Here is a 23,450-nt window from a genome sequence, read left to right as displayed (position 1 = left end):
TTCCAATGAAGGGCCAGATGTATACAAAATGGTGTCGTCTGCGTAGAGGTGGATCTGAGAGTCACCAGCAAAAAGAGCGACATCATTGATATACACGGAGAAAAGAGTCGGCCCAAGAATTGAACCCTGTGGCACCCCCATAGAGACTGCCATAGGTCCAGACAACAGGCCCTCCGATTTGACACATTGAACTCTATCTGAACCAGGCGAGGCAGTCATTTGAGAAACCAAGGCTATTTAGTCTGCCAATAAGAATGCGGTGGTTGACAGAATCGAAAGCCTTGGCCAGGTCGATGAAGACGGCTGCACAGTACTGTCTATTATCGATCCCGGTTATAATATCGTTTAGGACCTTGAGCGTGGCTGAAGTGCACCCATGACCAGCTCGGAAACCGGATTGCATAGCGGAGAAGGTACGGTGGGATTCGAAATGGTCGGTGATCTGTTTGTTAACTTGGCTTTCAAATACTTTCGAAAGGCAGGGCAGGATGGATATAGGTCTGTAACAGTTTGGATCTAGAGTGTCACCCCCTTTGAAGAGGGAGATGACTGCGGCAGCTTTCCAATCTCTGGGGATCTCAGACGTTACGAAAGAGAGGTTGAACAGGCTAGTAATAGGGGTTGCGACAATTTCGGCGACTAGTTTTAGAAAGAAAGGGTCCAGATTGTCTAGCCCAGCTGATTTGTAGGGGTCCAGATTTTGCAGCTCTTTCAGAACATCAGCTGTCTGAATTTGTGTGAAGGAGAAGCGGGGGTGGGGTGGGGGGGGGGGGCATGGGCAAGTTGCAGCGGAGGGTGCAGAGTTGGTGGCCGGGGTAGTGGTAGCCAGGTGGAAAGCATGGCCAGCCGTTGCAAAATGCTTGTTGAAATTCTAGATTATCGTAGATTTATCGGTAGTGACAGTGTTTCCTAGCCTCAGTGCAGTGGGCAGCTGGGAGGAGGTGCTCTTATTCTCCATGGACTTTACAGTGTCCCAAAACATTTGGGGTTAGTGCTACAGGATGCAAATTTCTGTTTGAAAAAGTTAGCCTTTGCTTTCCTGACTGCTTGTGTATATTGGTTCCTAACTTCCCTGAAAAGTTGCATATCGCGGGGGCTATTTGATGCTAATGCAGTACGCCACAGGATGTTTTTGTGCTGGTCAAGGGCAGTCAAGTCTGAGGAGAACCAGGGGCTATATCTGTTCTTAGTTCTGTATTTTTTGAATGGGGCATGTTTATTTAAGATTGAAAGGAAATTACTTTTAAAGAACAACCAGGCATCCTCTACTGACGGAATGAGATCTATATCCATCCAGGATACCTGGGCCAGGTCAATTAGGAAGGCCTGCTTGCTAAAGTGTTTTAGGGAGCGTTTGACAGTGATGAGGGGTGGTCGTTTGACCGCGGACCCGTTACGGACGCAGGCAATAAGGCAGTGATCGCTGAGATCCTGGTTGAAGACAGCGGAGGTGTATTTAGAGGGTAAGTTAGTCAGGATGATATCTATGAGGATATCCATGTTTACAGATTTAGGGTTGTACCTGGTAGGTTCATTGATAATTTGTGTGAGATTGAGGGCATCTAGTTTGGATTGTAGGATGGCCGGGGTGTTAGGCATATCCCAATTTAGGTCACCAAGCAGTATGAACTCTGAGGATAAATGGGGGGCAATCAATTCACATATGGTGTCCAGGGCACAGCTGGGGGCTGAGGGGGGTCTGTAGCAAGCGGCAACAGTGAGAGACTTATTTCTGGAAAGGTGGATTTTTAGAAGTAGGAGCTCAAACTGTTTGGGTACAGACCTGGATAGTATGATTGAGCTCTGCAGGCTATCTCTACAGTAGATTGCAACTCCACCCCCTTTGGCAGGTCTATCTAGATGGAAAATGTTATAGTTGGGGATGGAAATTTCAGAATTTTTGGTGGCCTTCCTAAGCCAGGATTCAGACACTGCTAGAACATCAGGGTTGGCGGAGTGTGTCTGTGTGTGTCGTGTGTGTGTCATCTGTGTGTGTCATTTGTGTGTGGTGTCCAGTGTGTGTGTGTGTGTGTATCCAGTGTCTGTGTCCAGTGTGTGTGTGTGTATCCAGTGTCTGTGTCCAGTGTGTGTGTGTGTGTGTGTGTGTGTTTCCAGTGTGTGTGTGTGTTTGTGTCCATTGTGTGTGTGTGTGTGTGTATGTGTGTGTGGGTCCAGTGTGTGTGTGTTTGTCAAGTTTGTGTGTCCTGTGTATGTGTGTGTGTGTATGTGTGTGTGTGTGTGTGTCCAGTGTGTTTGTGTGTGTGTGTGTGTGTGTCCAGTGTGTGTGTGTCCAGTGTGTGTGTGTGTGTGACCACACACACACAGTGGACACACGCTGGACAAACACACACACTGGACACACATACACACACACACAAACACACTGGACAGACACACACACACACACACACACACATTGGACACACACATTGGACACACACTGGACACACACACATACTGGACTCAAACACACACTGGACACACACACACACACACACTCACACTGGACACACACACACACACACACTGGACACACACACACACACACTGGACACACACACACACACACTTGAAACACACACACACACACACACACACACTCACTGGACAGACACACACTGGACAAACACACACACTGGACACACACACAAACACACTGGACACACACACACACACTCACTCACACTGGACACACACACAAACACACACACACTGGACACACACTGGACACACACACACACACACATTGGACACACACACACACACACACACACACTGGACACACACACACACACACACACACACTGGACACACACACACACACTGGACACACACACACACACACACACACACACACACACTTGAAACACACACACACACACTGGACACACACATTCACTTGACAAACACACACAAACTGAACACACACACAAGACAACACACACACACACACACACTGGACACACACTGGACAAACATTCTTACCACCACTTGTACAAAGTTATATGCTGAATGTGTGTGTGTGTGTGTCCAGTGTGTGTGTTGTGTGTGTCCGTGTCCAGTGTGTGTGTGTGTGTGTGTGAGTTCAGGTGTATTCCTCAATGACTGTCTGTTCTTCTGCTTACCGCTACAGTGTGGAACATGGTGGAGAGAACACAATGAAACCTGGACTTAGAAAATGTGAGTGTTGACTGCTGGGAAGAATATGACTAAGAATAAGTCTTAATTCAAGTGAAGTCAAAGTCAAAGACCACCATCATTACTTACTTGGTCATATTAAATATCAGCTGTAGTTCTACAGAAGCACAAATCAGGGACACCAAAGTTTACAAAGAGTTGCTTTGACAATGTGTGTGTCTGTGTGTGACGTGTTCCTGTGTATGTTCAGGATGTGTGTGTGTGTCCTGTGTGTGTGTGTGTGTGTGTGTGTGTGTGTGTTCAGTGTAAGTGTGTGTGTGTGTGTTCAGTGTGTGTGTGTGTGTGTGTGTGTGTGTGTGTGTGTGTGTGTGTGTGTGTGTGTGTGTGTGTGTGTGTGTGTGTGTGTTCAGTGTAAGAGTGTGTGTGTGTGTTCAGGATGTATATGTGTGTGTATGTGTGTGTGTTTGTTCAGGAAGTGTGTGTGTGTGAGTGTGTAATTAATGGGAATAAGTGTGTTTTATATTACCATACAGTATAACATATGATCATTGAACAAGTCTCAAGTTACCTTAACTTCTCCTTTTGATACCTAGAAACATCTACATTAAATGAATTAGTGAAAAGTGAGTTAACATTCTAATGTGAATGATGATGATTTCTAATATTGTGTCTGGTTTCATCCATCAGATGTCTGTGATCTCACACTGGACCCAAACACAGTAAACAGATTCCTCTCTCTGTCTGAGGAGAACAGAAAGGTGACATGGAGGAGAGAGGAGCAGCCGTATCCTGATCACCCAGAGAGATTTGAGTTCTGGAGACAGGTGCTGTGTAGAGAGGGTCTGACTGGGCGCTGTTACTGGGAGGTAGAGTGGAGTGGGAGTGGGGCTGTTATAGGAGTGGCATATAAAGGAATCAACAGGAGAAGAGGGGGTGGTGACTGTGTGATTGGATGTAATGACAAGTCCTGGAGTCTGATCTGCTCTGGCAACCGTTACTCTGCCAGGCACAATAATAATTCCACTACCATAGACGTCCCCTCCTCCAGCTCCCACAAAGTAGGAGTGTATCTGGACTGGCCAGCCGGCACTCTGTCCTTCTACAGAGTCTCCTCTGACACACTGACCCACCTGAACACATTCCACTCCACATTCACTGAGCTCCTCTATCCAGGGTTTATGGTTTGGGTTGATGGAGCCTCAGTGTCCCTGTAAATAATAACCATGGTAACACTGACACCCTCACACACACACACACTGGACAAACACACTGGACACACACACACACACACTGTATACACACACACACTGGACAAACACACTGGACACACACACACACACACTGTATACACACACTGGACATACACACACACTGGACACAAACACACACACACACACACTGGACACACACACACACACTGGACACACACACGCACACTGGATACACACACTGAACACACACACACATGGACACACACACACACACACACACTGGACACACACACACACACTGGATACACACACTGAACACACACACACTGGACACACACACACACACACACACACACACACTGAACACACACATTCACTGGATACACACACACACACTGGACACGCTGGACACACACACTGAACACACACACACATGACACACACACACACACTGGAGACACACACACCCAATGGACACACACACACACACACACACTGGACACACACACACTGAAAACACACACACACACACACACTGGACACACACACTGGACACACACACACTGGACACACACACACACACACACACACACACACACTGGACACAAACACACACACACTGGACACACACACACACACACACACACACACTGGACACAAACACACACACACTGGACACACACACACACAAACTGGACACACACACACACACACACACACAGGACACACACACACACACAAAGGACACACACACTGGACACACACACACACACACACTGGACACACACACACACACACTGGACACAAACACACACACACTGGACACACACACACAGGACACACACACATACATAGGACACACACACTGGACACACACACACACACTGGAGACACACACACTGGACACACACAAACACACACACTGGACACACACACACACACAAACACACTCTGGACACAAACACACACACACTGGACACACACACACAGGACACACACACACTGGACACACACACGCACACACACTGGACACACACACACGCACTGGACACAAACACACACACACTGGACACACACACACAGGACACACACACATACAAAGGACACACACACTGGACACACACATACACACTCACAGGACACACACACACACAAAGGACACACACACTGGACACACAAACACACTGGACACACACACACTTGACACGCACACACACACACACACACACACACACACACTGGACACACACACACACACAGGACACACACACACACACACATCAAGGACACACACACTGGACACACACACACACACACACACTGGACACACACAAACTGGACACACACACACACACACTGGACACACACACACACACACACACTGGACACACACACTGGACACAAACACACACACACTGGACACACGCACACACTGGACACACACAAACACACACACACACACACACACTGGACACACACACACAGGACACACACACACACTGGACAGACACACACTGGACACACACACACACATACACACACACACTGGAAACACACACACGCACACACACTCACACACTGAACACACACACACACTGAACACACACACATACTGGACACACACACATTGAACACACACACACAGGACACACACACTGGACACACACACACACACACTGGACAAACACACACAGGACACACACACACACACACTGGACACATTTACATGTGTAGGATTTTGATGAAAGGAAATCCCATATAGCCTACTGGACAGGACTTTGCTATGGCATCTTCTGTTTGGGTGTCTCAGGTCAGGTCTGAGCCATGATCAGAATGTGTCTCTGTGTCTATTTCCAGCCCTGCCATTTCTACCTGTCCTGATCTAGTGTTTCACCCCTGACCTCCTCACACCGTCTCACTATCCATGTCTGCTTTTAGCTCCCACCTCTACTTCACTGTGTTATAATGGACCTTATGCTTGTTATGTCACCTCTGTAACCAGTTATCAAACATACTGACCTTTCTGACCCTATCCCATGGCCCTACTTTCTACAACTGAACATTTAAATTCCTCTATGAGTTTTGTTTAGTGTCCATTTACTTATTTATGTATTTGTTGTATATTGGGGTTGTGCTGCAGAGCATCATGGGGGTTTGTATGTGTTGAGATGATCACGTTCCAGATAAATGGTTGATCTGATTCCTGTCTCCTGTCTCATCAATATTGAATTGTTATACAGACGTGGTTATGAAACCCACGAGACATAACAACAGATTGGTGATGAGTAAGTCTGAATCTACAGGAACTATTCTATCTGGAAGAAGTGGGTTTTTACAACTGTTTAAAACTGTTATTTTCTGTGGTCCAGAATAGGCTAATGTTAGCACAGTGTATTGATAGCAGAGGCAAGTGCATAGTCCAGCTAGCTAAGAAAGAGAGTTAACCAGTGGTGTAAAGTACTTAAGTAAAAATACTTTAAAGTTCTACTTAAGTAGTTTTTTTGAGTATCTGTACTTGACTTTACTATTTATATTTTTGACAACTTTTACTTTTACTTCACTACATTCCTAAAGATAATAATGTAATTTTTACTCCATACATTTTCCCTGACACCCAAAAGTACTCGTTACATTTTGAATGCTTAGCAGGACAGGAAATTGTCCAATTCCCTACTGCCTCTGATCTGGCAGACTCACTAAACACAAATGCTTTGTTTGTAAATTGTCTGAGTGTTGGAGTTTGCCTCTGGCTGAATGTACATTTCAAAAACAAGAAAATTGTCTGGTTTGCTTTATGTAAGGAATTTTAAATGATTTATACTTGTACTTTTACTTATGATACTTAAGTATATTTTAGCAATTACATTTACTTTTGATACTTAAGTATATTTAAAACCAAATACTTTTAGACTTTTACTCAAGTGGTATTTTACTGGGTGACTTTCACTTTTAGTTGAGTCATTTTCTTTTAAGGTATCTTTACTTTTACTCCTGCATGACAATTGGGTACTTTTTCCACCACTGGAGTTAACATCGTCATGGACGGCAGAAAAGGACTCGAGACGGACATCGGAGTGGGAAAACAACGTGATTAAAAGGGAGGACATGTATTCAACTGTGAAGACAAACCTTTTAATTTAATCTGCTAAACGAGCGAACTTAGGAGGAAACGTCAGTGAATGAAGGGAATGAAGATCACGTGACTGAGGAAAATATTGCTGTGGTTGAGGACAATATTGAAGTGAGTGACAATCAGGAGCTTATTGAGAAACGAAAGATGGCTGGAATTGTTGGAAACATTGGACAGTTTGATGAAAGTATTGAGCAGTGGAGCTCATATACAGAACAGTTTGAATATTTTGTTCTTGTAAATGACATGGATGAGGACAACATTGTGCCTCCATGTTTTAGTGTAATGGGGCCAAAGACATTTAATTTACTAGGCAGCCTGCTACAGCCAGACAGAACAGGTAATAAGACGTATGGGGATATTGTGGAGATACTTAAAGGACATTTTTCACCAGAACCACTAGTTAATGCTGAAAGGTTCAGGTTCCACAGGAGACATCAGGAAGAGGGAGAATCAGTAACAATGTTTGCTGCTGCATTAAAGAAACTACCAGAACACTGTGAGTTTAATGCTGTTCTAAATGACATCATTAGAGACAGACTAGTATGTGGGCTACGGAGTGAAGCTACACAAAAGAGACTGTTGACTGAAAGTCATCTGACCTTGGCAAAGGACATTGAAATCAGTGTGTCCATGGAACTAGCTGCTAAAGAGGCTCACCAGTTGAGTTCATCAGGAACTTAGTGGGTTCATCTAACAATCCTAATTATCAGCTGATACATTTTAATCTCATACCTTCCACCTAGAAATCACAACCGCTCCTCTGTGTGATCTATGTAATCAAGGTGCCTTGGACTCCTTTAATCATATGTACTGGGAGAGACCAGGGGACATGTTTTGGAAAGAGGTATCCTCATACCTTGTTCCCCCAAACTGTTATTACTGAATTATAATTCACCACTGTCATTACAGCAAAGACGTATAATGTTGTCAGTTTGGACAGCAGCTAAAAAGATGTTGGAACTAAGATGGCAACCACCACACCTCATTGGATCAGCACTTTTATAGATATCATTTATTTAGAACTATCCACTGCTAGGATCCATGGGGCCAAACAACAAATGCAGCTGAAACCATAAAATAACTCCTGTAGTGGGTTTTACCCAACAGATTGACCATTAATTATCATTTTTGTGCAAATGTGTACCTTGATTGCACATTCCACCTGAATATGGGGATTTGGCACTGGTGTTCAGTAAGGCGAGGGCGACGCGGTTGCCTCCTCATAGACAAGGGGATTGTGCGATAGACCTCCAGGCAGGAGCAGCGCTCCCACGGAGCCACGTGTATCCTTTGTCTCAAGAGGAGAGAAAGGCTATGGAGACTTACATAGCCAAATCTTTGAGACAGGGATACATACGGCCCTCCACTTCCCCTGCGTCCTCGAGCTTCTTTTTTGGTCCCAGGAAGGGTTGGAGGGTGGGTTGGGGTGGTCCCAGGAGGGGTTGGAGGGTGGGTTGGGGTGGTCCCAGGAGGGGTTGGAGGGTGGGCTGATGCAGCTGAGGTGGGTGATTGTATATGTGGTTTATTATAATTGTATTTATCTGCAATAACTAGTTTCCATAATATACTGATATATATATATATTTTAACAGTATTGTGTATCTAGCTGTATAACCATTCCTGCTGCTATTTGTTCTTGTCTGTGTTCCTTTCAAATAAATAAAACGTTTCAACAGAGTTTCAACTGAAAATCAGAGACTTGGAAATCAAGTCACATGCTGGTGTAAGGACATGGATTGTTCAGCCTGTGGTAAAAAGGTCAACATCGGATAAGTCTCCAGAAACAAAAAGAGAACAGAGAAATTACAAAAACGGGAAACAAGAAACAGACATTCCAACGAAAGACACATAGATATGTTCACACTGTTGAGTAAGAGAACACTGAGGTGAGTGACTCATCAGACGAGGAAGTCACACTGAAAATCCTGACTTTTTCCTGGCGGGCCGCACGGCTACTATGTCTCCCCCTTGCTAGAGGGACAGCCGGTGGGTATGGAGATTGACACAGGGGCAGCTGTATCTCTTGTGTCAGAAAAAATACACTGAAACACCTTCCACTTCAACCAGCGCACCTCGTGTTAAAGACTTACACAGGTGAATCTGTCACTGTGAGAGGCATCACTGATGTCACAGTTCAGGTAAACAGACAAACTGAAAAGCTGCCACTCTATGTTGTGAAAGGAGACTATGCATCACTACTGGGATGTTCATAGATGGAGAAAATCACACTGGACTGGCCATCAGTGCATACAATGACACATGGAGACACAGACCTACAGTGGGGGGAAAAAGTATTTAGTCAGCCACCAATTGTGCAAGTTCTCCCACTTAAAAAGATGAGAGAGGCCTGTAATTTTCATCATAGGTACATATCAAATATGACAGACAAAATGAGAAAAATAAATCCAGAAAATCACATTGTAGGATTTTTTATGAATTTATTTGCAAATTATGGTGGAAAATAAGTATTTGGTCAATAACAAAAGTTTCTCAATACTTTGTTATATACCCTTTGTTGGTAATGACACAGGTCAAACGTTTTCTGTAAGTCTTCACAAGGTTTTTACACACTGTTGCTGGTATTTTGGACCATTGCATATCTCCTCTAGAGCAGTGATGTTTTGGGGCTGTCGCTGGGCAACACGGACTTTCAACTCCCTCCAAAGATTTTCTATGGGGTTGAGATCTGGAGACTGGCTAGGCCACTCCAGGACCTTGAAATGCTTCTTACGAAGCCACTCCTTCGTTGCCCGGGCGGTGTGTTTGGGATCATTGTCATGCTGAAAGACCCAGCCACGTTTCATCTTCAATGCCCTTGCTTATGGAAGGAGGTTTTCACTCAAAATCTCACGATACATGGCCCCATTCATTCTTTCCTTTACACGGATCAGTCGTCTTGGTCCCTTTGCAGAAAAACAGCCCCAAAGCATGATGTTTCCACCCCCATGCTTCACAGTAGGTATGGTGTTCTTTGGATCCAATTCAGCATTCTTTGTCCTCCAAACACGACGAGTTGAGTTTTTACCAAAAAGTTCTATTTTGGTTTCATCTGACCATATGACATTCTCCCAATCCTCTTCTGGATCATCCAAATGCACTCTAGCAAACTTCAGACGGGCCTGGACATGTACTGGCTTAAGCAGGGGGACACGTCTGGCACTGCAGGATTTGAGTCCCTGGCGGCGTAGTGTGTTACTGATGGTAGGCTTTGTTACTTTGGTCCCAGCTCTTTGCAGGTCATTCACTAGGTCCCCCCGTGTGGTTCAGGGATTTTTGCTCACCGTTCTTGTGATCATTTTGACCCCACGGGGTGAGATCTTGCGTGGAGCCCCAGATCGAGGGAGATTATCAGTGGTCTTGTATGTCTTCCATTTCCTAATAATTGCTCCCACAGTTGATTTCTTCAAACCAAGCTGCTTACCTATTGCAGATTCAGTCTTCCCAGCCTGGTGCAGGTCTACAATTTTGTTTCTGGTGTCCTTTGACAGCTCTTTGGTCTTGGCCATAGTGGAGTTTGGAGTGTGACTGTTTGAGGTTGTGGACAGGTGTCTTTTATACTGATAACAAGTTCAAACAGGTACCATTAATACAGGTAACGAGTGGAGGACAGAGGAGCCTCTTAAAGAAGAAGTTACAGGTCTGTGAGAGCCAGAAATCTTGCTTGTTTGTAGGTGACCAAATACTTATTTTCCACCATAATTTGCAAATAAATTCATTACAAATCCTACAATGTGATTTTCTGGAGAAAAAAAATCTCATTTTGTCTGTCATAGTTGACGTGTACCTATGATGAAAATTACAGGCCTCTCTCATCTTTTTAAGTGGGAGAACTTGCACAATTGGTGGCTGACTAAATACTTTTTTCCCCACTGCACCTGCCATCTTAAAGAAACATGGAGAAGTCTTTAATGGACAGCTGGGTAGTATGAACGACATTACAGGGAAGCTTAGCATTAAGCCAGACAGCAAACCAACGTTTCTGAAAGCACGACCAAAAGTCAAGGCTGACTTGGACGCTTTAGTCAAGAACAAAGTATTGGAGCCAGTCAGCATGAGTGAATGCATGAGCAACACCCATCTACCAGTCATTAACACTAGAACCGTCTGGCCTTTCAGCTAGTAGGGATGGGTAACTCCAATCCTCGGGGTGTCACACTTTTCCCAAATCCCTAGCAAACACAGCTGATTAAACTAATCTCATTCTAAATTGAAGATTATGATTAGTTAATTATTGGAGTCAAGTGTGTTAGCTGCGGCTAGGGCAAAAGTGTGACACCAATCAGGCCCCGAGGACTGGAGTTGCCCATCCCTGCACTAGAGCAAGGTGTGACACCAATCAGGCCCAGAGGACTGGAGTTGCCCATTCCTGCACTATAGCAAGGTGTGACACCAATCAGGCCCAGAGGACTGGAGTTGCCCATCCCTGCACCATAGCAAGGTGTGCAAACATGGTTGATAAATAAACGCTTGATACATAGTGCATAAACTATTGTAAAGGATTAATTGCTGTCACGGTTTCGGCCGAGGCTGCTCCTCCTCCTTGCTCGGGCAGGCTTCGGCGGTCGTCGTCTCCGGAGTGCTAGCTGCCACCGTTGGATGTGTTCGATGTTCGTTTGGTTTTGTCTAGTTGTTGTGCACCTGTTCCCTGTTAGTGTGATTATGTACCCTATATATTGCTCCATTTGTTTGTCATGTGTTGTGTGTAATTGTTTTCCTGTCGTTTGGTGCAGTGCTGTTTGCTAGACTCTCTTTGTTTTACCGTCGCACTATTGTTCGTGTGCAGTTCGGTTTGGGAGTATTTTATGCACTGTGGCGTATGTTTCGCCTCCGGGTTGTTTGACCCGTGTTATGATTTTGGGATTTTCTAGTAAAGTCTGGATTTACTGAGCTCCTGTGTCCTGCTATTGATTCACACCACATCCGCATCAGAGTCCGTGACAGAATTACACACCACATATGGAATCAGCAGGAGCAGCAGCACCTGGGTCGCTTGAGGAGCATGTCCGCGGCCAGGATGACCACATACGACAACTGGGGACTGCTCTGCAGGACGTCATCAACACCCTGCACCGTTTGGAGTCCAGAGGGGTACCCACACCTCCACCTACCTTACCACCACCATCGGTCGGTCCGTCCGAAACCAGTGGGATTCGGCTCTCACTCCCGAAGGGCGTATGATGGTACAGCTGCCGGGTGTCAGGGGTTCCTCCTGCAGGTGGAGCTCTACCTAGCCACTGTACACCCGGTGCCCTCGGGACACGAGAGCGTTTCCGCCCTCATCTCCTGTCTCACGGGCAAGGCATTGGAGTGGGCTAACGCCGAGTGGAGGAGGATAGACGCCACCACCATCTCCTACGCGGTGTTCTCCCGTCGCTTCAAGGCCGTGTTCGACCATCCACCAGAGGGCAAAGCGGCGGGGGAGCGTCTGTTCTACCTCCGACAGGGGAAGAGGAGCGCACAGACGTTCGCACTGGAGTTCCGGACTCTAGCGGCAGATGCAGGGTGGAATGAACGGGCCCTCATCGATCATTTTCGATGTAGCCTACGGGAGGACGTTCAACGTGAGTTGGCCTGCAGGGACACCAATTACACCTTCGACCAGTTGGTCGACATGTCGATCCGTCTGGACACCCTGCTGGCCACCCGTGGACGGTCCGAGTGGGGGCCGTCCATTCCATCCTCCAGCACCTTCGAGCCGAGTCCCATGGAGCTCGGGGGTGCTGGCGCTAGAGAAAGGAGGAGAAGGAGCCCGAGGGGGGCTGTCCCCTGCACCAACTGCGGCCGTAGAGGGCACACTGCGGCCAGGTGCTGGGGAGGTTCTCCAGGAGGAGGGGACGACAGGCCACGCACTGGGGAGACCTCCCAGGTGAGTAGACACCCCACTTACCCAGAGCTCTCTGTTGTGCACTTTTGTATACCTGTTAGTTTCCCACAGGTTGCACCTCATTCCCAGCATAAGGCGCTAGTAGATTCAGGCGCAGCTGGGAATTTTGTTGACCGGAAGTTTTGTTTAGAGTTAGGGATTCCCCTCCTGCCTGTCGACGATCCTTTTCCCGTTCATGCGTTAGATAGCCGCCCGTTGGGGTCGGGGTTGATTAGGGAAGTCACAGCGCCACTTAGGATGTGTGCGCAGGGGGGTCATGAGGAGACTATTCAGCTATATCTGATCGACTCCCCTGCGTACCCGGTGGTGCTGGGAATTCCCTGGTTAAGTACCCATAACCCTGCCATTTCGTGGCAACAGAGAGCTCTTAAGGAGTGGTCTGCTCAGTGTGAGGGGCAATGTCTGGGTGTTTCCGTGGGGGCGACCTCGGTGGAAAGTCCAAACCAAGTGCCCGCATTGCACATTCCACCTGAATATGGGGATTTGGCACTGGTGTTCAGTAAGGCGAGGGCGACGCGGTTGCCTCCTCATAGACAGGGGGATTGTGCGATAGACCTCCAGGCAGGAGCAGCGCTCCCACGGAGCCACGTGTATCCTTTGTCTCAAGAGGAGAGAAAGGCTATGGAGACTTACATAGCCGAATCTTTGAGACAGGGATTTATACGGCCCTCCACTTCCCCTGCGTCCTCGAGCTTCTTTTTTGTGAAGAAAAAAGATGGAGGGTTGTGCCCGTGCATTGATTACCGTGGTATCAATCAGATTACTGTGAAATACAGTTATCCACTCCCTCTGATTGCGACCATGATGGAGTCATTGCACGGAGCGCGGTTTTTCACAAAACTGGATCTCAGGAGCGCGTATAATTTGGTGCGCATTAGGGAGGGCGACGAATGGAAAACAGCATTTAGTACCACTTCGGGTCATTACGAATATCTCGTCATGCCATACGGGTTGATGAATGCTCCTTCAGTCTTCCAATCCTTCGTGGATGAGATCTTCCGAGATATGCAGGGGCAAGGGGTGGTCGTGTACATTGATGACATTCTAGTGTACTCATCTACCCGAGCCGAGCATGTAGCCCTGGTGCGTCGTGTATTGAGGAGGCTTTTGGAGCACGACCTGTATGTCAAGGCAGAGAAATGTCTGTTTTTCCAGGAGTCGGTCTCCTTTTTGGGATATCGGTTGTCCGCGTCAGGGGTGAAGATGGAGGTGGACCGTGTGTCAGCCGTGCGTAATTGGCAAACCCCAACCACTGTTAAAGAGGTGCAGCAGTTCTTGGGCTTTGCGAATCCCATAACGTCTCTGCTGAAAGGGGGTCCGGTTCGCCTGCAGTGGTCGGCTGAGGCGGACAGGGCTTTTGGGAGACTGAAGGACCTGTTTACTTCGGCTCCGGTGCTGGCGCATCCGGATCCCGCCTTACCCTTTCAGGTTGAGGTGGACGCGTCTGAGGCCGGTATAGGGGCCGTTCTCTCTCAACGGTCTGGCACGCCACCTAAACTCCGCCCCTGTGCTTTTTACTCTAAGAAGCTCAGCCTGGCGGAGCGAAATTATGACGTGGGGGACAGAGAGCTGTTAGCTGTGGTACAGGCCCTTAAGGTGTGGAGGCATTGGCTTGAGGGGGCTCAACACCCTTTCTTCATTTTGACTGACCATCGGAACCTGGAGTACATCCGGGCAGCTAGGAGACTGAACCCTCGCCAGGCTCATTGGAGCATGTTTCTAGCCAGGTTCGTATTTAAAATCATGTACATCCCTGGGTCCCAGAACAGGAAGGCAGACGCTCTGTCCCGGCGGTATGACACAGAGGAGAGGTCCGTTGAGCCTACCCCCATACTACCGGCGTCTTGTCTAGTGGCACCGGTTGTGTGGGAGGTCGATGCTGAAATCGAGCGGGCGTTGCGTGCCGACCCTAGCCCTCCACAGTGTCCTGTGGGTCGGAAGTACATTCCGCTCGAGGTTCGGGATCGACTCATTTACTGGGCTCACACGTCACCCTCCTCTGGACATCCAGGTAGTGGCTGGACAGTGCATTGTCTTAGTACTAAGTACTGGTGGCCAACGCTAGCCAGGGATGTGAGGGTTTATGTCTCCTCCTGCTCGGTGTGCGCCCAGTGTAAGGCGCCCAGACATTTGCAATGGGGGTAAGTTACAACCCCTGCCCGTTCCTGAACGACCCTGGTCCCACCTCTCGGTGGATTTTGTGACAGACCTTCCCCCTTTTTAGGGGAATACCACCATCCTGGTCGTTGTGGACCAGTTCTCTAAGGCCTGTCGCCTACTCCCTATGTCGGGTCTTCCTACTGCCGTACAGACCGCTGAGGCACTATTTACCCACGTCTTCCGGCATAACGGGGTACCCGAGGATATAGTGTCTGATCGAGGCCCCCAGTTTACCTCCCGAGTCTGGAGAGCGTTCATGGAGCATTTGGGGGTCTCGGTGAGCCTTACCTCGGGATACCACCCGGAGAGCAATGGGCAGGTAGAACGAGTTAACCAGGATGCGGGTAGGTTTCTGAGGTCGTATTGCCAGGACCGGCCAGAGGAGTGGGTTAGGTATATTCCCTGGGCGGAGATGGCCCAAAACTCTCTCCGCCACTCCTCCACCAACCTAACCCCCTTCCAATGTGTATTAGGGTACCAGCCGGTTCTGGCACCATGGCAGCAGAGCCAGATCGAGGCCCCTGCGGTGGATGAGTGGGTGAGGCGCTCGGAGGAGACGTGGAACGCTGCACACGTCCATCTGCAGCGGGCCATCCGTCGACACAAGGCGAGCGTCGATCTCCACCGCAGTGAGGGGCCGGTGTACGCACCTGGAGATCGAGTCTGGCTCTCGACCAGAAACCTGCCCCTCCGCCTGCCCTGCCGAAAGCTGGGTCGGCGGTTTGTGGGGCCTTTTAATGTCCTGAGAAGTTTGAACGAGGTGTGTTATAAGTTACAACTGCCTATTGATTATAAGAATATTAACCCCTCGTTCCATGTTTCTCTTCTCAGGCCGGTGGTAGCTGGTCCACTCCAGGAAGGTGAGATAGAAGAGACTCCTCCGCCCCCACTGGACATCGAGGGGGCTCCGGCGTACACTGTTCGGTCCATCTTGGACTCGAGACGTCGGATGGGGGGGTCTCCAATATCTAGTGGAGTGGGAGGGGTACGGCCCGGAGGAACAGTGTTGGGTGCCGCGGAGGGACATCCTAGACCCGTCTCTCCTGTCGGAGTTCCACCGGGGGCATCCCGCGCGCCCTGCTCCGCGTCCTCCTGGTCGTCCCCGAGGCCGGGGTCGGCGCACGGCTGGAGCCGCGCGTCAAGGGGGGGGTACTGTCACGGTTTCGGCCGAGGCTGCTCCTCCTCCTTGCTCGGGCAGGCTTCGGCGGTCGTCGTCTCCGGAGTACTAGCTGCCACCGTTGGATGTGTTCGATGTTCGTTTGGTTTTGTCTAGTTGTTGTGCACCTGTTCCCTGTTAGTGTGATTATGTACCCTATATATTGTTCCATTTGTTTGTCATGTGTTGTGTGTAATTGTTTTCCTGTCGTTTGGTGCAGTGCTGTTTGCTAGACTCTCTTTGTTTTACCGTCGCACTATTGTTCGTGCGCAGTTCGGTTTGGGAGTATTTTATGCACTGTGGCGTATGTTTCGCCTCCGGGTTGTTTGACCCGTGTTATGATTTTTGGATTTTCTAGTAAAGTCTGGATTTACTGAGCTCCTGTGTCCTGCTATTGATTCGCACCACATCCGCATCAGAGTTCGTGACAATTGCATGAAGAAATATTTGTGGAAATATATATTTTTTGTAACTTAAAAAAAGTTTATTCTACAAAGTAAAATAAAAAAAGGCCTATAGCCTATTTCTGTTTCCCTTACAATAAAAACATTACAGTGTAATCCATCTGATCAACTTTATTTGTAGATTCAATGTCACACCCTGGCTCTGGGACTCTATATGTTGAGCCAGGGTGTGTGCATTCTATGTGTTCATTTTCTATGTTGGGTATTCTAAGTTGTTCTATGTCTATGTTTGCCTGTGTGACTCCCAATCAGAGGCAACGAGTGTCAGCTGTCGGCTGGTTGTCTCTGATTGGGAGCCATATTTAAACTGTATGTTTTCCTTTGGGTGTTGTGGGTTTTTGTTCCGTGTCGGTATGTTTAACCGTGGACTTCACGAATCGTCTTTTGTTTGTTACTTTAATTAAATAAAGTCATGTTTGTTTCACACGCTGCGCCTTGGTCTACTTCGCTACAAGACGAACAGGACAGAAAAACCCACCATACCAAGACCAAGCAGCGTGTCCAGGAACACACGCAGGAGGTGACTCTTGTGGATGTCCTCCTCGGTTGGAGGCAGATTACTGAGGAGGAGGCCGTCCGGTACCGGAAGGCGATAAAGGGGGAGACCCAGGCAGGAGAGGAGCAGCGGCGCCAAACGGGTCAACGTCGGACAGGCGAGAGGCAACCCCAATAAATTTTTAGGGGGGGGCACACGGCATGGACGACGGGGCTGACGGAGGCAGACAAGGGGCGAGTTCAGAGGGCCACCAGGTTACGGGAGCCATTGGTGAGAAGGGGGAAGGAAGTCGTAGAGGCACGGCGAGAGGTACTGAGGTGTATTGCCAGTCCGGTCCGGCCCGTTCCTGATCCCCGTTTAAAGCCAGTGGTGTGTGTTCCCAGTACGGTCCGGCCTGTCCCTGCTCCACGCACCAAGCCTACGGTGTGCGTCGCCAGCCCTGCCCGGCCTGTCCCTGCTCCACGCACCAAGCCTACGGTGTGCGTCGCCAGCCCTGCCCGGCCTGTTTCTGCTCCACGCACCAAGCCTACGGTGTGCGTCGACATCCCAGCCCGGCCTGTCCCTGCTCCACGCACCAAACCTACGGTGTGCGTCGCCAGCCCAGCCCGGCCTGTCCCTGCTCCACGCACCAAGCCTACGGTGTGCGTCGCCAGCCCAGTCCGGCCTGTTCCTGCTCCACGCACCAAGCCTACGGTGTGCATCGCCAGCCCAGCCCGGCCTGTCCCTGCTCCACGCACCAAGCCTACGGTGTGCGTCGCCAGCCCTGCCCGGCCTGTCCCTGCTCCACGCACCAAGCCTACGGTGTGCGTCGCCAGCCCTGTCCGGCCTGTCCCTGCGCCACGCACCAAGCCTACGGTGTGCGTCGTCAGCCTGGTCCAGCCCGTTCCTGCCACTCGCACCAAGCCAGGGGTGCGAGTCGTCAGCCTGGTCCAGCCCGTTCCTGCCACTCGCACCAAGCCAGGGGTGCGAGTCGTCAGCCTGGTTCAGCCCGTTCCTGCTACTCGCACCAAGCCCGGGGTGCGAGTCGTCAGCCTGGTAAGACCGGTCAGCTGCTCCACAACGGAGCGTAAGCAATCCGCTCCGTCAATGTCCAGTCCAGATCCAGCCAGCGGGGTCAGACCGGACCAGGGGCGCTACGGGGGAATTATGGAGGGGTGGTGGTCAAGGCCGGAGCCGGAGCCGCCTCCGAGGAGGAATGCCCACCCAGCCCTCCCCTGTTTGGGGTTTTGTTAAGATGCGGTCGCAGTCCGCGCCTTTAGGGGGGGGGTACTGTCACACCCTGGCTCTGGGGACTCTATATGTTGAGCCAGGGTGTGTGCATTCTATGTGTTCGTTTTCTATGTTGGGTATTCTAGTTGTTCTGTTTCTATGTTTGCCTGTATGACTCCCAATCAGAGGCAACGAGTGTCAGCTGTCGGCTGGTTGTCTCTGATTGGGAGCCATATTTAATCTGTATGTTTTCCTTTGGGTGTTGTGGGTTTTTGTTCCGTGTTGGTCTATGTTACCTAGGACGTTACGAGTCGTTTGTTGTTTTTGTTTACTGTCCGTGTTTATCGCTAATGATAAATAAACATGTTCGTTCATCACGCTGCGCCTTGGTCCTCCTCTCTTGACGACGATCGTGACAGACGCACTTGGCTGTTCTACAAGTGGTCTGAGGCAGGTGTTAGAATATGAGTGTTTTCAAGAGCAACGTTAATGACGATGGTTTTGGGAAATAGCTCAGAGATTTAACAATGCTCCTACTAAGATTCTAATGATGAACTTGGCCTTAAGATGCTTTTGGGAATCCGGACCCTGAATAAAAAACATTTGCTAAATGTTAAATGACTAAATGACTAAAAAATAAAATGTAAATGTTTTACATACAGATCTCATATTACTGTATTTATTATTATTTTTCAAATATATTTAAATATTGATGTCACAAGTGTATCATTTGTACAGTTCTTTATTAAAAATGTAGTTATTTGTTACATTTAACTGAGTAAAATCTATTAGTACTACTTATTTCTCTGAGAGTGAGGCAGATAAATAGCATTTTGCAAAAAAAAAATTTGTCTCTCTAAAATGAAGCCATTAATTGATCGATTTTAAAGAAACACATGTCTGTTATTGAACAACCCCCTGCCATGATTAGCTAGTGAAAAAACACAACCATTTATTTGATAATTTCTTTAAACAATAGAAGCTAATTTACGAACATTTCTGAAAATGGATATATAGCATTTTGGAATGAAACTCTTCTCATGTTTCCCCATCTGAGCTCAGAGTAGATGAGAGACGTAATGTTTGTCTCTGTTGTGTTGAAGCCCAATCAAGCAGGAGAGACCAGCCTTCCCTGTACCCAGCTGTGTGTCCATGAAGAGTGACTGGTCTATGGAACCTCCTATAGTGTTTAGAGAGGGAGACTTTTCGACTGAACAAAGGTAAGAAGAACTCATGGGTCATGGTCAGTGAGTTAAACAACATTGTCTCTAGTCATTTCTCCTCTTCCATTTTCCCATTTATTTTGGTTGTTTTCATAATCCATAGGCTAATCCTTTTTTCCATTTTCATAGTCCTGGAACAATATTAAACTAACACAACATTCCCTTTGAGTGTGTGTGTGTGTGTGTGTGTGTGTGTGTGTGTGTGTGTGTGTGTGTGTGTGTGTGTGTGTGTGTGTGTGTGTGTGCACTCCCTGGATGAGGAGATGTAATCTCATGTTTTGTCCACAGAAACCACCAGGAGAGATCAGAGTCAGAGATTCTCAGTGGTCAGTCTTCCCAGAGTCATCAAACAGACCTGGCCTCCATATTCAGTGTATGTGGTCCTGTTATGTACATTTGTTTTTGTTTACCTCAAGTAAAGTTGACCTGTCAATCATTCATTAATGTGTTAATGAGAAAGCATTTAGTCTCTTGCATAACTTATTTACTTGATTTATTTCAGTTGCTTGAAGAGAATATTATAACATTTGTGAAGAACGAGCTGAAGATGTTCAAGAGGATTCTTAGTCCAGAACTCCCAGAAGGCTTTGAGAGTCAGAAGCAGGATAAGGAAGTGGTGGATGCTGAAGATGAGAAGCAGGAGAGCAGTGCCAGAGAGGGGGCTCTGAAGATCACACTGCACGTCCTGAGGAAAATGAACCAGAAGGAGCTTGCTGACACACTGGAGAAAAGTAAGAGCTGTCTGCTCATGTCGAATGCTGTTTTAGAACATTTAAAAGCTGTAGCTAAAGTACAGCTAAAGTAGCTGTGTAACTAAATGATATTGTAGCAGCCTTAACACAACACCTAGTGACCTCATCAAGTAGCAGCAGGGATGTGTTGGAGAGAGAGAGAGAGAGAGAGAGAGAGAGAGAGAGAGAGAGAGAGAGAGAGAGAGAGAGAGAGAGAGAGAGAGAGAGAGAGAGAGAGAGAGAGAGAGAGAGAGAGAGAGAGAGAGAGAGAGAGAGAGAGAGAGAGAGAGAGAGAGCATTAATAATACCAATAATAATTTAATCAGTCACACCAGTGTGTAATGCATTATGAAAACATTTACACATTTATACAGTCAGTTAAGCGAAGAAATGATTATAATTTAAAATGTTATAACAGTCCTAGAATACTGTAGGCATTAAAACAGATGTAATATTAATATCCTCTGTGTTATTTCTAGATTCAGATGAGCTTGCTGTGATTTGCCAACGTGAACTCAAATCTAATCTAAAGAAGAAGTTTCAATGTGTATTTGAGGGGATCGCTAAACAAGGAAACCCAACACTTCTCAATAAGATCTACACAGAGCTCTACATCACAGAGGGTGGAACAGGAGAGGTCAATAATGAACATGAGCTGAGACAGATTGAGACAACAACCAGGAAACAAGCAAGACCAGAGACTGCAGTCAAATGTAACGACATCTTCAAACCCTTAACTGGACAAGACAAACTTATCAGAACTGTGCTGACAAAGGGAGTCGCTGGCATTGGAAAAACAGTCTCTGTGCAGAAGTTCATTCTGGACTGGGCTGAAGGAAAAGCAAATCAGGATGTCCAATTTGTATTTTCATTCCCTTTTCGGGAGCTGAATTTGATGAACAGGGAAAAACACACTTTGATTGAACTTCTCAATCACTTCTCAAAGGAAACCACAGAATCAAAAATCTCCAACTACGACAAGTACAAAGTCCTGTTCATCTTTGATGGTCTGGATGAGTGCCGACTGCCCCTAGACTTCCAGAAGAACAAGATCTGTTGGGACGTCACAGAGTCAACCTCAGTGGATGTTCTGCTGACAAATCTCATCAAGGGAAATCTGCTTCCCTCTGCTCTCCTCTGGGTAACTACCCGACCTGCAGCAGCCAATAAGATCCCTTCAGGGTGTGTTGACCAGGTGACAGAGGTACGAGGGTTCAATGACCCACAGAAGGAGGAGTACTTCAGGAAGAGATTCAGTGATGAGGACCTGGCCAGCAGAATCATCTCACACATAAAGACATCAAGGAGCCTCCACATCATGTGCCACATTCCAGTCTTCTGTTGGATTTCTGCAACAGTCCTTGAACACATGTTGAGTACAGACAAGAGAGAAGAGATGCCCAAGACTCTGACTGAGATGTACTCACACCTTGTGGAGTTTCATACCAAACAGAAGAATGAAAAGTATCTTGGGAAAGAAGAGACAGGTCCACACTGGAATAAAGAGAGCATTCTGTCACTGGGAAAACTGGCTTTTCAACAGCTTGTTGAGGGCAATCTGATTTTCTATGAAGAAGACCTGAAAGAGGCTGGCATTGATGTCAATGAAGCCTCTGTGTACTCAGGATTGTGCACACAGCTCTTTAAAGAGGAATGTGTGCTGTACCAGGACAAGGTGTACAGCTTCGTGCATCTGAGCATTCAGGAGTTTCTGGCTGCTGTATATGTGTTCCTCTCATTCACAGCAATCAACGTCCAGGAACTTTTCTGTGAGGATCAGCCACAAGCGTAAAGTTACTGTCTACATGAGTGCTGTGGATAAAGCCTTACAAAGTGAGACGGGAAACCTGGACCTGTTCCTCCGCTTCCTTCTGGGCCTCTCACTGGAGTCCAATCAGAAGCACTTACGAGGTCTACTGACAAAGACAAGAAGCAGCTCACAGAGCCATGAAGAAACAGTCAAGTACATCAAGGAGAAGATCAGGGAGAATCCCTCTCCAGAGAGGTGCATCAATCTGTTCCACTGTCTGAATGAACTGAATGACCATTCTCTAGTGGAGGAGATCCAAAGCTACCTGAGATCAGGAAGTCTCTCAGAAGAAGAACTGTCACCTGCACAGTGGTCAGCTCTGGTCTTTGTGTTGCTGACTTCAGAAAAGGAGCTGGATGTGTTTGACCTGAAGAAATACTCCAGATCAGAGGAAGTTCTTCTGAGGCTGCTGCCAGTGGTCAAAGCCTCCAGAGCTGCTCTGTGAGTACATCAAATGACATATAAGAACTAATCATCAGGAATAAATATGAAGTTTAGAGAAATATATGTATTATAATATGTATATAATATATAATATTACATTGAAAAACTTACAGAATCAATGCAATGATGTTCATATTAGTATAACAATATGACCATACAATTCTAGCAGACGGAAGATGAATCTATATGTTGTTTAAGAGAATAAACCAAATGCATCTGCCATTGTTCTTCTACACTACTGGTTAAATTAACAGTGTGTTTGTGAAATCATGTTGATCTCTTTGTCAGGCTGTCAGGCTGTCTAGTCACAGAGGAAGGCTGTGCTTCTCTGGCCTCAGCTCTGAAGTCAAACCCCTCACACCTGAGAGAGCTGGTTCTGAGTAACAATGAC

At 47.5% G+C, this 23,450-nt stretch overlaps 1 pseudogene across 1 annotated transcript; it reads left to right on the top strand.

The window, feature by feature from the left end:
* Nucleotides 1-20,263: 20,263 nt before the first annotated feature.
* Nucleotides 20,264-23,060, top strand: LOC311126849 (NLR family CARD domain-containing protein 3-like; annotated as a pseudogene). Its single transcript has 3 exons — nt 20,264-20,447; nt 20,577-20,805; nt 21,285-23,060. The product of its transcript is annotated as an NLR family CARD domain-containing protein 3-like (transcript).
* The last annotated feature ends 390 nt before the right edge of the window (nt 23,061-23,450 follow it).

This window comes from Coregonus lavaretus (assembly GCF_964263955.1).
Source record: "Coregonus lavaretus genome assembly, contig: HAP1_SCAFFOLD_723, whole genome shotgun sequence".
Classification (NCBI taxonomy): domain Eukaryota; kingdom Metazoa; phylum Chordata; class Actinopteri; order Salmoniformes; family Salmonidae; genus Coregonus; species Coregonus lavaretus.
This window is presented reverse-complemented; position numbering and strand designations above follow the sequence as displayed.